The sequence below is a fragment of the Pelophylax lessonae genome (genome assembly GCF_965119305.1).
Source record: "Pelophylax lessonae genome assembly, chromosome: 4".
Lineage (NCBI taxonomy): Eukaryota > Metazoa > Chordata > Amphibia > Anura > Ranidae > Pelophylax > Pelophylax lessonae.
Genome location: NC_138771.1, coordinates 636,908,460 through 636,924,696, shown reverse-complemented (window position 1 = coordinate 636,924,696; position 16,237 = coordinate 636,908,460). Strand labels below are relative to the sequence as shown.

Sequence of the window (16,237 nt, the reverse complement as noted above, 5' to 3'; positions counted from 1 at the left end):
AATCGGCTGCTGCGGGTGGCGCCTATGAATGGAGAGCGGTGACTACCGGCTTGCGCTCCACCAGGCTTCCCAAAGCGTGCAGCGTGCGTTTCACCTGACGCGCGTTTCCTCAGAGCGTATGACGTCTTCAGAGCAACTATAAAGAGCCTATCTAAGTCTATTGGAAACTGATCTGAAGTTTCTAGTGGATGAAGCAATAAGGTATGGGAATTTTGGTACTGGAATATCCAAGATGCAACACAAACAAGGGGCTGAATAACCTACCAGGCTCCAAATGACTTAAAAAAATAATTCCTATGCCGTTCTTTGCTTTTAGTTTTTCTTACAGTCTTTTTACAGCAGAGTTTCTACCTTTCCTGTAGGGCAAACTGATACAAAATAATGAAAATTGCATGTTTCCAACATGGCTTGCTTAATATAGCTGTGCTTCAATAAATATATCTGTAAACCTTCAGCTTAAATTTCCACCAGATAATATTGATTACCTGGCTACACTCTAAACAAAACCAAATAAAGCTGCTGGTATGTAAAATAGTATAAGAGCAAAAATGCAGCGCTGCCTATATATTATCTATTATAATACTAGTAATAAAGTTTTATTATTAGTGCAAAAAAAAAACTGTGTAATTACCGTATATACTCGAGTATAAGCCGACCCGAGTATAAGCCGAGGCCCCTACTTTTACCACAAAAAGATGGGAAAAACGATTGACTCGAGTATAAGCCTAGGGTGAGAATGCAGGGTGGCGGGCATGGTACAGGAGAATGCAGGGTGGTTGGCATGGTACAGGAGAATGCAGGGTGGCAGGCATGGTACAGGAGAATGCAGGGTGGCAGGCATGGTACAGGAGAATGCAGGGTGGCTGGCATGGTACAGGAGAATGCAGGGTGGCTGGCATGGTACAGGAGAATGCAGGGTGGCTGGCATGGTACAGGAGAATGCAGTGTATATGGCATGGTACAGGAGAATGCAGTGTGACTGGCATGTACAGGAAAATTCAGGGTGGCAAGCATGGTACAAGAGGATGCGGGGTTGCGGGTATACTAGTGCAGCTGTGTTTCACTTACCTGTTCCAGAGGCGCCTTCATTTTAAAAATGGCGCTGCCCGGCGCCGACACATCATTGCGCACACGCCGCCGCCGCTCGGGAAAGCTGGTATACGTTCGGCTATTTCCGGCCTGTCCCGAGCGGTGGCGGTGCATGCGCGGTGACATGTATACGCCGGGCGGCGCCATTTTTAAATCTTAAACACGTCGGAGCGGCCGGGAACCTTTTTTTTTTTTGACTCGAGTATAAGCCGAGGGGGACGTTTTCAGCACAAAAAAATGTGCTGAAAAACTCGGCTTATACTCGAGTATATACGATAATTAATAAAGTGCAAAATAATACATAAAATAAAACAAAAGTCTCTCAAAACTGTCCAGTGATCTGATTCCTTTAACCGCTTCCCATCCAGCAATGTACCACTTTATCGCTGAATAGGAAGGGTGATTGCTGCAGCTGGTGCTATTAGGGACCTTTAGGTACCATACTTTGGCACTGTTCCATGGGCATACACAATTTTAAATTATTACATGTTTGTTATCTATTTACTCAGCGTAACAACATCTTTTATGTTTTACCAAAAAAAATGAGTATTAGTTTGTGTTTTTGTGCATTCAAATTCATTTCCAAAAAATGTTCTTTTGAAAAACCGCTGCACAAATACCGTAAGACTTTTTATTCTCTAGGGCCTCTGCTTAAAAAAATATATCATGTTTGGGGGCTCTAAGTAGTTCTAGTAAAAAAAATTATGTTTTATACATGTAGGAGAGAAATGGCAGAATTGGCCCAGACTGGAAGTGGTTGAAAATCAGTCAAGGTGCAAAAGTCCACCACTGATGTCAACACAGTCCCGCACCATTCTCAATTCATGTAGTGCCCGTGTTCCACTCTCAATGTGCACTCCCCAATCTGTGATTTAATTTAAACTTTCAGCTGGCACATGGTAAAGACAGCTTAATCGTATCTGGCTGCCAGCTCCGCCAGCAACACAATATGAGTCGGGTTCTGTGTGGGATGCAGTCAGCGCCTATGGCACCATCCAGCGCGTTTCGTCATATAATGTCTTCCGGGACATCCCTAAAGATATCCCATATCATGCTTGATGGAGGAAATTACCTTGAGAGAATATAAAGCGCTTTTTGACCTCCTTTTAAATAAGTAGTTGCAACTTCTGGTAAATTCTCACACAGTTGGAGAACCCTCATGGATTGGGCAGTGCACATTGAGAGTGGAACACGGGTACTACATGAATTGAGGGTGATGTGGAGGACTTTGAAACTGTGTTGGCATCAGTAGTGGAGTTTTGCACATTTGATTGATTTTTAAAGAAAAAGGACAGTTCACTGGACAGTTTTGAGATATGTTAGCGGGATTTTATGTTTTATAGTGCCCTTTATTAATTTATTGCATATGTTTTTTTTTTTGCACTAATAACATCACTTTATTACTAGTATTATGATATATATATTATATACACTCACCAGCCACTTTATTAGGTACAACTGTTCAATTGTTTGGTAGCACAAATTGCTAATTAGCAGATCACATGGCAGCAACTCAGTGCATTAAGGCATCCAGATGTGGTGAAGACAACTTGCTGAAGTTCAAACCGAGCATCAGAATGGGGAAGAAAGGATATTTAAGTGACTTTGAACGTGGCCTGGTTGTTGGTGCCAGACAGGCTGGTCTGAGTATTTCAAAAACTGCTGATCTACTGGAATTTTCACGCATAACCGTCTCTCAGGTTTACAGAGAATGGTCCGAAAAAGAGAAAATATCCAGTGAGTGCCAGTTGTGTGGAGGAAAATGCCTTTTTGATGTCAGAGTTCAGAGGAAAATTTGCAGACTGGTTCCAGGTGATAGAAAGGCAACAGTAACTCAAATAACCACTCGTTACAGCCAAGGTATGCAGAACACCATCTCTGAATGCACAACACATTGAACCTTGAAGCAGATGGGCTACAGCAGCAGAAGACCACACCGAGTGCCACTCCTACCAGCTAAGAACAGGAAACTGAGGCTTCAATTCATACAGGCTCACCAAAATTTCGACAATATAAGATTGGTGAGTCTCAATTTCAATTGTGACATTTAGATGGTAGGGTCAGAATTTGGCATAAACAATATAAACATGAAAGCATGGATCCATCCTGCCTTGTATCAATGGTTAAGGCTGGTGGTGGTGTAATGGTGTGGGGAATATTTTCTTGGCACACTTTGGGCCCCTTAGTACCAATTGAGCATCCTTTATACGCCACGGCTTACCTGAGTATTGTTGCTGACCATGTCCATCCCTTTATGACTACAGTGTCCCCATCTTCTGATGGCTCCTTCCAGCAGGATAATACACCATGCCACAAAGCTCAAATCATCTCCCCGCTGGTTTCTTCACCATGACAATGAGGTCACTGTACTCCAATAATCTCCACACTCACCAGCATCCACTAGAGCACCTTTTGAATGTGGTGGAATGGGAGATTCTCATCATGGATGTGCAGCCGATAAATCTGCAGCAACTGCGCGATGCTATCATGTCACTATGGACCAAAATCTCTGAGGACACCTTGTTAAGTCTATGCCATGAAGAATTAAGGCCGGTACTAGCAAGGTGTACATAATAAAGTGGCTGGTGAGTGTAGCTAGTGATGTATTTTGGCACATTTTCACCAGCCTTGCACATGAGCTGCAATGTCAGATAAGACCAACAGCAGCTTGCTCAGGCAGTAAAAAGAGTGCAAAGAAGAAAAAAAAAAAGAGTTCATAGCTAGAGTTGAGCGGACACCTGGATGTCCGTGTTCGGCGGGTTCGGCCGAACTTTAAAAAAAAGTCCGGGTCCGTGTCCCGGACTTTTCCTGAACTTTTCCCGGACACCGAACCCCATTGAAGTCAATGGGGACCCGAACTTTCAGGCACTAAAATGGCTCTAAAACACCAATGGAAAGGGCTAGAGTGCTGCAAATGGCAGCAAAACGTAGTTAAGAGCATGGCAAGTGCTCTGCAAACAAATGTGGATAGGGAAATAACTTAAAACAACAAAAAAAAACAGAAAAATAAAACAATGTTCTTCATCTCTGAAGGACGAGGCCCATATGGAGTAGGAGGGAGGTTGAGGTGGTGGTGGTGGATGTGGCGGTCTCATAGGCGTGCGCACAGGGTGTGCCGGATGTGCCTGGGCACACCCTAATCACCTAGGGCACATAGCATTATCGCTCTGTTTGCCAGTGAGGAGATGGGAAAGATCTCCCTCGGACCTGCTCTGCTCTATTTCACTTTGACAGCAGGGAGAGTAATGTATCGGGGCCATGTACATGTAGGCAAACACATGCATGTGTATTTAAACTTTGGGGTGCACACCCTAATGCAATAGGCTGCGCACACCTATGGGCGGTGTAGGTGGAAGCGGCGGTGGAGGAGGACCAGGGCCGGATTAAGAGCATCATGGGCTTGGTGCTGAGGATTTTGAAGGGCCTTAAGGGCCGTGCCTTGGCATGCACCCAGAGGAGGAAGGGTGCAGCCATGCATGCCTAATTCAACATGGGATGCTGTCTCTGAAGCCCATAAACACATCCATGCATCGTCAACTGTCCCTCCTTGTCCGGCCTTCGTGCTGTGTGGGGAGGTTCTGAGGGAGCTGCCTGGGGAAGCGAGCATAGAAGCCAGACTTCTGTGTTTACAAGTGACAGAAGAGCGGTAACAGTGAATATGGCCAACCCGGGGCCTATATAAAGGTAGGGGCCTGGAGCTGCAGCTCTAATAGCCCCTACGTTAATCTGGCCCTGAGGAGGACGAGGTAGCCAACACTGCTTCTTTTCACAAATTTTAAATGAGGGTACACCCCAAAAGAGTGAGAAAGAGCAAAAATGGAACAATGGCTGGGTAAGGTCGGTATCCATCGCTACTCTGCACAAGGTACGGAAAAGTCCCGTGGGATCCATGCCTGGTTCATTTTAATGAACGTGAGCTTGTCCACATTGTCTCTGGACAGGCGGCTGCGCTTGTCTGTGATAACGCCCCCAGCCGTGCTAAATACCCGTTCAGATAATACACTGGCTGCAGGGCACGCCAGCACCTCCAAGGCGTAAAGGGCAAGCTCAGGCCATGTGCCCAACTTGGAGACCCAGAAGTTGAAGGGGGCAGACCCCTCATTCAGTACATCTAGGCGTGTGCACACATACTGCTCCACCATGTTGGTGAAATGCTGCCTCCTGCTAAGACGTTCCATATGAGCTGCTGGTGCTGCTGTTTGTTGTGGCGTGCTGACAAAGCTTTTCCACATTTCGGCCATGTTAACCCTGCCTTCTGGGGTGCTGGCGGTGCCCTGGTTGCGTTGGCGACCCCTTCCTCCTCCTCCTCCTCCTCCTCCGCCTCCTCCTCTGCCTTGTGCTTCCACTGTGGCCCCGCTGTCAGGTGGGAATGCCAGAAGCATCGCGTTTACCAGCGTGCGCTTGTACTCGCGCATCTTGCGATCGCGCTCCAGTGAGTGAATTAAGGACGGTACGTTGTCCTTGTAACGGGGATCCAGCAGCGTGGCCACCCAGTAATCAGCACAAGTTAGAATGTGGGCAACTCGGCGGTCGTTGTGGAGACACTGCAGCATGTAATCGCTCATGTGTGCCAAGCTGCCCAGAGGCAACGAAAGGCTGTCCTCTGTGGGAGGTGTATCGTCCGTGTCCTCTGTATCCCCCCAGCCACGCACCAGTGATGGCCATGAGCTGGCCTGGGTGCCACCCTGCTGTGAACATGCTTCCATCTCCTCCTCCAGCTCCTCCTCCTCATCCTCCTCATCCTCCAGAACTGTGCCCCTGCTGGACAATTGTGTCCCTGGCATTTGTGTGTGCAGGAACCCACCCTCGGAGCCCCTTGCGAATGACTGCCCTGAAAGCCTTGGAAATGTTACCTCTTCATCCTCCTCCTCCTCCTCCTCATCCTGTGCCACATCCTCTTCCATCATCGCCCGAATTGTTTTTTCAAGGAGGCATAGAAGTGGGATAGTTAAGCTGAGAACGGCGTCATCGGCACTGGCCATGTTGGTGGAGTACTCAAAACAGCGCAACAAGGCACACAGGTCTCGCATGGAGGCCCAGTTATTGGTGGTGAAGTGGTGCTGTTCCGCAGAGCGACTCACGCGTGCGTGCTGCAGCTGAAACTCCACTATGCAGCATGTGCAAGGTGGAGTTCCACCTTGTGGGCACGTCACATAAGAGGCGGTGAGCGGGAAGGCCGAAGTTACGCTGCAGTGCTGACAGGCGAGCAGCAGCAGGGTGAGAATGCCGAAAGTGCGCACAGACGGCCCGCACTTTCTGCAGCAGCTCTGACATATCGGGGTAGTTTTTAAGGAACCTCTGCACCACCAAATTCAGCACATGCGCCAGGCAAGGGATGTGCGTCAAACCGGCTAGGCCCAGAGCTGCTATGAGATTTCGCCCGTTATCGCACACCACCAGGCCGGGCTTGAGGCTCGCTGGCAGCAACCACTCATTTGTCTGCTGTTCCATGCTCCTCCACAACTCCTGCGCGGTGTGTGGTTTGTCCCCCAAACAGGCAAGTTTTAAAACTGCCTGCTGTCATTTACCCCTGGCCATGCTGAAGTTGGTGGTGAAGGTGTTACGCTGTCCGGATGAGGAGGCGGTAGAGGATGAGGAAGCGGAGTAGGAGGAGTTAGGAACAGGAGGCAAACTGAAGCGCCCTGCAATCCTCGGTGGTGGAAGGACATGCGCCAAATTGCTATCCGCCTCAGGCCCATCCGCCACTGCATTTACCCAGTGTGCCGTTAGGGAGATATAACGCCCCTGACCGTGCTTACTGGTCCATGTATCGGTAGTTAGGTGGACCTTGCCACAGATGGCGTTGCGCAGTGCATACCTGATTTTTTCCCCCACTTGGTTGTGCAGGGAAGGGATGGCTTGCCTGGAAAAGTAGTGGCGGCTGGGCACGACATACTGTGGGACAGCCACCGACATAAGGTTTTTAAAACTGTGCGTCTCCACCAGACGGAATGACAGCATTTCAAAGGCCAAGAATTTTGAAATGCTGGCATTCAGGGCCAGGGATCGCGGGTGGGTAGGGGGGTACTTCCTCTTCCTCTCAAGTGTTTGGGAGATGGAAAGCTGAACGCTTCCACAGGACATTGTGGAGATGGTTGGTGACCCAGGTGGTGGTGTTGCTGACAGATCCTCTGTTTGCGGGGTGGCAGGTGCCGGTATCACTACAGATGTGGCTGGAGCGGCCGAGACTGCAGCAGAAGAGGAAGCAGGATGAGCCAGAGACGTTTCTTGGTTTTGAAAGTGTCTACTCCACTGCAGCTCGTGCTTTGCACTTAGATGCCTGATCATGCAGGTTGCGCTCAGGTTGAGAAGGTTTATGCCTCGCTTCAGGCTCTGATTGCACAGGGTGCAAACCACTCGTGTCCTGTCATCAGCACATTTTCTAAAGAACTTCCACACTAGAGAACTCCTTTGAGCTGACTTTGGTGCGCTCGTTCCCTTGCTGCGTTGGGCAGTAGCGGGCGTAGTGTCTAGGGCACGGCCGCTCCGCTTCTGCACCCTGCTCCCTCTTCTGCTGTGCTGGTGGCTCTGTGCGACCACCGCCTCTTCCTCCAAACTACTCAGGTCACCTGCATGACGTTCATTCCATGTGGGGTCGAGGACCTCATCGTCCTCCACATCATCTTCCACCCAGTCTTCACCCCTGCCCTCCTTGTCGGTCTCCACAATTCTGAACGCCGCAGCAGTTGGCACCTGGTTTCGTCATCATCGGAGACGTGCTGCGAGTACTGCTTGCATGTACTCATCTTGAGAAATAAGTGGTTGGGCATCGCTGCACTCAATCTCTTCCACTTCTGGGGCAGGGCTAGGTGGATGGCCCTGGGAAACCCTGCTGACAGAGTCCTCAAAAAGAACAAGAGACTGCTGTATGGATTGGGGCTCAGACTGCTTGCCTGATTTCCAAGGGGGTGAGGTGAAAGACGGTTGGACATTGGCTGCAGGTGCCAACTCTGACCTTTCTGCAGTAGACTGGGTGGGAGACAATGTGAAGGAACTGGAGGCACTGTCAGCAACCCAATCTACTATCGCCTGTACTTCTTCAGGCCTCATCACGTCTAGAGGAGCATTATGCCCTACCAAATACTGCTGCAGGTTCTGTCGCCTACTCACACTTGTGGAAGGTGTTTTACTTGTGCATGTTGGTTGGAGCTTCTGCGGTTCATGGTATCCAAAAAACGGCTTAAGTTAAAGAAATTGGATGAGGAGATCAATACTATTAAGAGTAAATTAGAGGAATTTAAGACTAAAGACTCTTACAAACTAAAATCTGACTCTTTGAAAAAGCATTTGGAGAAGGAGGATATTGAGCAGAAAAATAAAAAGTGAAAGAAATTTCTCAGGGACAGTGGGGACTATAGGAACAAACTTGTCTTTAAATGGCAGATTAATAGGGACACCACTGGTCCGGTTGGGATACAAAATGCTCAAGCTATTATTCCACCCAGTACTCCAATGGACATTACACCACCATCAGAGCAGTTTAACCACCCCCGTCCAAACTCCAATGCATGGGTACAACCAAGGCGTGGACGAGGACGGGGGCGGGGGAGAGGGAGGGGTAGAGGTAGGGGTAATTCGGCCTCTCAGTCTAGAGGGGAGTTTCCGGTATCTGAGAACAGATTCCTACCCCTACAAGATAGCTTTGAGGGTGGGGCCCAGTATATCACCTCACACCCACAGGGGAGGGACTTCATACCTCCCCTTCGACCTGGGGGACCTTATTATCAGAGAGGGGATGAACAATGGGCCCGTAATACACAAGGCTATAACCCTCCCCAACCAACGCGCTCTAATCCACCTGGGGGATATGGACCTTACAGGCCACCTAACACCCCTTTTCAGGAGGGGACCCCCAGGAGCAAGAGGCAGAAAGAAGGAAGAGAGGGACTAGAGGGGGGAGGAGGGTCCGCAACAAAAAGAAGGCGGCGCTAAAAGATCAAGGTCTATTTAATTTAAGCACGGCTCCCCTCTCTGTAGAGGAGAAGTATGTGCTTAATCATGGCCTGAAATATGCCCCCCCTAAGCCTTTGAACAAGTTTGACACGTTCATCGACCTACACAAGTATGTGCGGAAGATGAGCATAAAGAGGCATTTCATGGGGAACCCAATTGCTCCCAGATCAGAATATGTTATGGGAGTAAAAGCTACACCGTTTGCAAACGCCTCGCTCTTTAATCCTCCTGGTTCCCTGGCTCCTTCCCTGACGGTGTTTCGGGATTTGGTTGCCAAGGATTTGGACAACCTTAGTCTTAAAAAGGTGCATCAGACTAGTATGTTTAGACGAGGAATGTGTTCTTTAAAAAAACGGGAGGACATTATTGTGAGGCCAGCAGACAAGGGGGGGGGGATAGTTATTTTGGACACCTCGGCCTATAATAAGGAAATGGAGAGGTTGCTATCCGATAGGGAAACCTATATCCCCCTCAGGGGTAATCCAACTGTGGCGTATAAAAAGGAGCTTATTGCACTAGTGGAAGAGGGATTTGAAAGAAAACTCCTAACCAAGAAAGAAAAGTCATTTTTGGTGCCTTCTGCTCCTAGGGTACCCATTATGTACTACTTACCCAAGGTGCATAAAGATGCGGTGAACCCACCCGGGAGGCCAATCATTAGTGGCATTGATTCGGTTACCTCCCGGGTGGGGAAATACATCGATTTCTTTTTGCAGCCACTGGTGATGAAAACACCCTCCTTCCTAAGAGACTCTATGCAGGTAATCAATATTCTTAAGGACATAGAGTGGAAGGATAGCTATATTTTAGCTACTGCCGATGTCTCGTCACTATATACGGTGATTTCGCATCGGCATGGGAGAGATGCTGTTGAGCACTTTTTGGGACAAAGTAGTATGCTGAACTTTCAGAGTCAATACATTCTGGCCCTCCTTGACTATGCCATGGCCCACAACTTCTTCTGGTTTGGGGGCACCTTCTACAGACAGAACAAGGGTGTGGCCATGGGCGCGAAATTTGCGCCGAGTATGGCCAACTTGTTCATGGCCAAGTGGGAGGAGGATGTCATCGGTGACGTTCCAAGACCGGAGGTTGTCCTCTGGCGGAGGTACATCGATGACATCCTCCTCCTGTGGGATGGTGACTTTGAATCCCTGAATGTATTTATCTCGGAGCTCAATGCCAACGACAGAGGTATCATACTTACCCATGAATCTAGCAGTTCTGAGATCCATTTTTTGGATCTCAGGATCAGGGTTGCGGGTAATGTCCTAGAGACCTCTACCTTTTTCAAAGAGACTGACAGGAACGGATTTATTGACACATCCAGTTGCCACCATGTGTCGTGGCTTAGGTCCGTTCCTGTCAGTCAATTTCTCAGACTGAAGAGAAATTGCTCTAATAGGTCTGACTTTCTGCGGGAGGCGGATACCCTGAAATCCAAGTTTTTGGAAAAAGGGTACAAGGAAGAGGACCTTGAGAGAGCTCTTGTGCAGGCAGATGACCGTAACAGGGAGGATCTGTTGCAACCGAGGGTGCGAGATGCGAATGAGGATTTTCAATATGCCTTTTTTTCCTCCTATTCTATCCAGCACTTCTCGGTCAAAAAGATCATCCGTAGGCATTGGCATGTTTTAAGGAATGACAGTATATTGGGATCTGTATTGCCGGAAGCCCCTAAGATCATTTTTAGGGGTGTTCCCCCTTTACGGTTACAGGTGGCTCCCAACATCATAGATCCGCCCAAAACTGTTTCATTCTTCCAGCAGAGAGGGGGGTTTTACCCCTGCAGACGTTGTGCCGTTTGCAAAATCAATGCCTGTAGGACAAGAAGGGTTGAGTCGTTCTTCTCCAATTCCACCCAATTAGATATTAAAATTGAGCCGTTCATAACTTGCACCACGCGACATGTGGTCTACTTGTTGCGCTGCCCATGTGGCCGCGAATATGTGGGCCGTACGATTCGTATGCTGCATGTGCGCCTGCAGGAGCACGTGGCAAATATTATTAAGAAATTCCCAAAGCACAGTGTCTCGCGTCATTATGATCTTTGCCATGGGGGAGACCCTAAAGGCACTGTGTTTTTGGGAATTGACAAATTTTCTGGCAGTTGGAGGGGTGCCAATCGTACTAGAGGCGTTTCCCAGTTGGAAACCAGCTGGATTTATCGATTGAAAACGTATGCCCCCCATGGGTTAAACATCGATTGGGACATCAATGCGTTCATCAATAATGCATAGTTGATGTGTCCTCTCGATGTCCCATGGTCAGATCGTTTGTCCTAACTTTAAGAATATTTATTAATTTGGGGTATATTTATTGTCTTAGTAAAAGATGCCCATAGAATTTTTATATTCTTCTTGTTGTTTTTATTGTTTATGTATTTTTATTGTACTTTTGATTTTTGTTTTTATTATTGGCACTGTATTTAGTATGTAGCCTTTGGGGTCTGTTTCCGTGACCGGTTAATGGCACTGCGCACCCTGGTGGATCCATTATGGTGGCGCTGTTTTTGTGCGTTATAGCACTATTTGGCTACTAAGTATGGGGACCACTGGTATTTTGGAAGCCAAGAGTCAAGCATCTATTCCCATTAGTATCAATGTTGCCCAGAATTGGGGATTTGGCCATGTCGCGTTATCATGTGATTTTACGGCATCCCCATTATTATTAGATTGAGTGCATATATATATCGCAATCCGCAATCCACACATTCTGATCTGTGTTCGGAGTGTTATTAGATTGACATCTGGTATGGATTATTGAGGGTTGTATAACTTCCTGGTTCCGACTGCTGAAGCGCATGTTTCCAGGGAGCTGGAGTGCAAGCGCTGGGCGCCAGGATGGAGAGTTATAGTACTCTGACCCGAAAGTTCCGGTTGTTGGAGCGCATATACCCGACTTCCGGTTTCGGGTGGTTATGCAAAGTTCCGCCTCTTCCGTCCCGTCCGGCGTATAAAAGTGATTGGTTTACCGCAGGCCACACCCCCTGACGACGTCATCTATCGACGAAACGCGTAGGAGGAGCTTGCGGCACGCCACGCTGGGACACACGAGGGACGCGGCGGCCATTTTCTTGGTTGGGAACCGGACCCGAAAGGCGATACATGAGAGAGACATGCTATAATATCTGCTGCTAAATGTGAGTTGCCAATTTTATGCCAGTGCATCTAATAAACACACTTGTTACTGTACTTCACTATGGGAGTTGTCCCTTTTTCTTCACATATGCATCTATACCTGTGTCTGTAACCATTGGAGTTGATGTGGATGTCACTATGAGCCGGGCACTGTCTGATATGGTCATATAGACGTACGAATAGAGCTGGATCTGATCTCTGTAGTGGGGATCCATTCATTGCGGTAAGGGGCCATCTTTTCTCTTGGTGGTGGTCTCTCTGCACAGAATTGTTGGAGTGTGAAGTGATTGGCTACACCTTTGGGAGCACGTCTTTCTGACATGGACTTTCCTTCCAATTATTGATATTTTTATATGGACTGTGGTGTTCATTTTAATTTATTATTTTTTAAGCGCTACACCATTTATTTTTACTTGTGCATGTAGCTGGCACAGATCGACCACGTCCTCTCCTTGCAACAGGAGCTCTACCAGCAGCACCACGACCCAGGTCACGGCCCCTATGTGACGGTCTCCTCATATTTCTGTAATTTATGATCTTGCCCTAGAAAGGTGTTTATTGAATAGCGGAACAAAACAACAACAGTATCGCACGGGTGTATCTGACAGTCAAATATGCAAACTATGCCGCAATTTAATGTTTTTTACCCCAAAAGGGTGTATATTGAATAGCGGAATAGGAAAAAGGATAAAAAAACGGTGTATCTCACACGTACAAACACAGGCTAGGCCCCGATTAAAATTTTTTGTACCCTAAAGGGAGGATGAGGAAGAGGAGTAGGAGGAGTTGGGAACAGGAGGCAAACTGAAGCGCCCTGCAATCCTTGGCGGTGGAAGGAGATGCGCCAAACAAATTTAAAAGGTGTATCTCACACGTACCGATACAGACTATGCCGTAATTTAATTTTCTTACACTCCAAAAGGGTGTATATTTAATAGCGGAATAGGACAAATGTTATAATACGGTGTATCTCACACGTACAAACACAAAATAGGCCCCCGATTACAATTTTTTGTACCCTAAAGGCAGGATGAGAAAGAGGATTAGGAGGAGTTGGGAACAGGAGCCAAACTGAAGCGCCCTGCAATCCTCGGCGGTAGAAGGAGATGCGCCAAACAAATTTAAAAAGGTGTATCTCACATGTACCGGTACAGACTATCCCGCAATTTAATTTTTTACACTCAAACAGGGTGTATATTGAATAGCGGAATAGGACAAACTTTACAAAACGGTGTATCTCACACGTACAAACACAATCTAGGCCCCGATTACAATTTTTTGTACCCTAAAGGCAGGATGAGGAGTAGGAGGAGTTCGGAACAGGCAGGAGGCAGACTGAAGCACCCTCAAATCCTCGGCAGTATGAGATGCGCCCCAAAAATTAGAAAGGTGTATCTCACACGTACCGACACAGACTAGCCCGCAATTTAATTGTTTATACCCAAAGGTTTTGATTAAATAGCGGAATAGAAAATATGATCAAAAAAAGTGTATGTATCTCACACGTACAGAAGCACACTAGGCCCCAATTACTATTGTTTGTACCCCTAAAGGCAGGATGAGGAGTAGGAGGAGTTTGGAACAGGCAGCACCCTCAAATCTTCAGAAGTATGAGATGAACCCCAAAAACTTGGAAAGGTGGATCTCACGCGTACCAACACAGACTATCCCGCAATTTAATTGATCCCCAAAGGTTTTTATCGAATAGCGGAATAGGAAATATGATCAAAAAAAGTGTATGTATCTCACACGTACAAAACCACACTAGGCCCCAATTACTATTGTTTGTACCCCTAAAAGGCTGGATGAGGAGTAGGAGGAGTATGGAACAGGCAGCCCCCTCAAATCTTCAGAAGTATGAGATGAACCCCAAAAACTTGGAAAGGTGGATCTCACACGTACCAACACAGACTATCCCGCAATTTAAATGATCCCCAAAGGTTTTTATTGAATAGCGGAAAAGGAAATATGATCAAAAAAAGTGTATGTATCTCACACGTACAGAAGCACACTAGGCCCCAATTACTATTGTTTGTACCCCTAAAGGCAGGGTGAGGAGTAGGAGAAGTTTGGAACAGGCAGCACCCTCAAATCTTCAGAAGTATGAGATGAACCCCAAAAACTTGGAAAGGTGGATCTCACACGTACCAACACAGACTATCCCGCAATTTAATTGATCCCCAAAGGTTTTTATTGAATAGCGGAATAGGAAATATGATCAAAAAAAGTGTATGTATCTCACACGTACAGAAGCACACTAGGCCCGAATTACTATTGTTTGTACCCCTAAAGGCAGGATGAGGAGTAGGAGGAGTTTGGAACAGGCAGCACCCTCAAATCTTCAGAAGTATGAGATGAACCCCAAAAACTTGGAAAGGTGGATGTCACACGTACCAACACAGACTATCCCGCAATTTAATTGATCCTCAAAGGTTTTTATTGAATAGCGGAATAGGAAATATGATCAAAAAAAGTGTATGTATCTCACACATACAAAACCACACTAGGCCCCAATTTCTATTGTTTGTACCCCTAAAAGGCTGGATGAGGAGTAGGAGGAGTATGGAACAGGCAGCACCCTCAAATCTTCAGAAGTATGAGATGAACCCCAAAAACTTGGAAAGGTGGATCTCACACGTACCAACACAGACTATCCCGCAATTTAATTGATCCCCAAAGGTTTTTATTGAATAGCGGAATAGGAAATATGATCAAAAAAAGTGTATGTATCTCACACGTACAGAAGCTCACTAGGCCCCAATTACTATTGTTTGTACCCCTAAAGGCAGGGTGAGGAGTAGGAGGAGTTTGGAAAAGGCAGCACCCTCAAATCTTCAGAAGTATGAGATGAACTCCAAAAACTTGGAAAGGTGGATCTCACACGTACCAACACAGACTATCCCGCAATTTAATTGATCCCCAAAGGTTTTTATTGAATAGCGGAATAGGAAATATGATCAAAAAAAGTGTATGTATCTCACACATACAAAACCACACTAGGCCCCAATTACTATTGTTTGTACCCCTAAAAGGCTAGATGAGGAGTAGGAGGAGTATGGAACAGGCAGCACCCTCAAATCTTCAGAAGTATGAGATGAACCCCAAAAACTTGGAAAGGTGGATCTCACACGTACCAACACAGACTATCCCGCAATTTAATTGATCCCCAAAGGTTTTTATTGAATAGCGGAATAGGAAATATGATCAAAAAAGTGTATGTATCTCACACGTACAGAAGCACACTAGGCCCCAATTACTATTGTTTGTACCCCTAAAGGCAGGATGAGGAGTAGGAGGAGTTTGGAACAGGCAGCACCCTCAAATCTTCAGAAGTATGAGATGAACCCCAAAAACTTGGAAAGGTGGATCTCACACGTACCAACACAGACTATCCCGCAATTTAATTGATCCCGAAAGGTTTTTATTGAATAGCGGAATAGGAAATATGATCAAAAAAAGTGTATGTATCTCACACATACAAAACCACACTAGGCCCCAATTACTATTGTTTGTACCCCTAAAAGGCTGGATGAGGAGTAGGAGGAGTATGGAACAGGCAGCACCCTCAAATCTTCAGAAGTATGAGATGAACCCCAAAAACTTGGAAAGGTGGATCTCACACGTACCAACACAGACTATCCCGCAATTTAATTGATCCCCAAAGGTTTTTATTGAATAGCAGAATAGGAAATATGATCAAAAAAAATGTATGTATCTCACACGTACAAAACCACACTAGGCCCCAATTACTATTGTTTGTACCCCTAAAAGGCTGGATGAGGAGTAGGAGGAGTATGGAACAGGCAGCACCCTCAAATCTTCAGAAGTATGAGATGAACCCCAAAAATATCGAAAGGTGGATCTCACACGTACCAACACAGACTATCCCACAATTTAAATGATCCCCAAAGGTTTTTATTGAATAGCGGAATAGGAAATATGATCAAAAAAAGTGTATGTATCTCACACATACAGAAGCACACTAGGCCCCAATTACTATTGTTTGTACCCCTAAAAGGCTGGATGAGGAGTAGGAGGAGTATGGAACAGGCAGC

At 46.7% G+C, this 16,237-nt stretch overlaps 1 long non-coding RNA gene across 1 annotated transcript in view; it reads right to left on the bottom strand.

Moving 5' to 3' along the window:
- The window catches only part of LOC309552384, an 879,384-nt gene that overhangs the window by 809,963 nt on the left and 53,184 nt on the right, over nt 1-16,237 (bottom strand). The window lies entirely within an intron of this gene.